Source organism: Acartia tonsa, chromosome 9 (assembly GCF_053477335.1).
Source record: "Acartia tonsa isolate MP-2025a chromosome 9, ASM5347733v1, whole genome shotgun sequence".
NCBI lineage: Eukaryota > Metazoa > Arthropoda > Copepoda > Calanoida > Acartiidae > Acartia > Acartia tonsa.
This window is the reverse complement of record NC_137268.1, coordinates 24,336,697-24,338,203: the sequence shown is the minus strand read 5'-3', so window position 1 is coordinate 24,338,203 and position 1,507 is coordinate 24,336,697.

Genomic DNA, 1,507 nt, shown 5'->3' with positions numbered 1-1,507 from the left:
GTTTGTACACTTATAGGAAATGAAAATTCAGTATCAAATTTTGCCCTGGCATTTTGGGCTTGTTTTTATAGTTATCAGCCTAATTCTTTTTGTAAACTCTCATATATGATTGGATCTACCTGTAAAACTTTGAAAATTGAATTTTGGTACTTTCCTTCTAGGGGCTAGTGAGGCAAAAGACCCCTCCAAACAATAAAATTTTAAGTACTGAACTTATTGTTAAAGATATTGAGCTGATTTCTTTATTAGAAACTATTTTCACATAACTGAAATAGGTAGTGACTATAGATTTTATTTACGCACTATCCTTCTAGGGGCTTTTGGGGTTAAACAACTCCCCCAAACACAAAATTTATAAGTTTTGAGCTTACAAGCCCCTAGAAGTAAAGTACAAAACTGTAATATGAGGTGGCTAATCAACTCATTTATGTAACAAAAGGTTCCAATTAAAAAATCAGCTCGATATCTTTAAAAAAAAGCTCATAACTTAAAATTTTAGTGTTTGGGGGGGGGAGTCTTTTGCACCACTAGCCCCTAGAAGGAAAGTCCCAAAATTCAATTTTCAAAGTTTTACAGGTAGATCCAATCATATATGAGAGTTTACAAAAAGAATTAGGTTGGTAACTATAAAAACAAGCCCAAAATGCCAGGGCATGATTTGATACTGAATTTTCTTTTCCTATTAGTGTACAAACTTTCCCCCCTCTTAATGTTGTCATTTTTATTTTTCTAGTTTCATTAAAGTATTTACCTAGTTTTTAACGCATTTTAGAAATTTAGATCATAAATCCGACGTCTACCTTTGAATTATATTTAAATTTCTATATTACTAAGTCGTTGAAAGGGATTTTAAGCACCTTCCAGCAGCGAACCTGTATATTTTTTTGTTAAATATACTAGGTTTCTGCTTAATATTAAGACTAAAAAAAGTATGTTTCACTGTGGTTTTATGTGAAAAAACCTTTGAAATTATAAGAATTTTTGACGAAATATCATGTTTTGTTTCAAAAATTTCAGAAAATATATAGGTAATTAGTAAAAGGGGTGGTAACTTGTAATATTAAAAATAGTTCAATTAATATAATTCTGCAATTTACAGCATTTGATCATTTTTGCCGTGTTATTTCATTTGGTCTTTTGAATTCAACTAAACATTTAATTATATAAAACCATGGTGAAATTAATTTTTTTTAGTCGATATAACTATATTAAATATAAACCTAGTATATTCACTATAAAATACTAAGGTATAATAATGGAAGGTGCTTAAAATTACTTGCTCTCGTTCGTGCATAGTCCTCTTAAAGAGTCCCCGGGATAATTTTTTTGTACATAAAAAATCCAAGGTGGTTGATGTAAGATGTTCAGTGTTACTAATACTATTGTCAAAGTTAATATGCTATTATGAAAATTATCATTATCATTATTCTATTTTCTATCAAATATTTGAGACAAAATAAATTTATACCCAAAGCTGCTTTGGTTTTTTCAGTAATTTATATTTGAT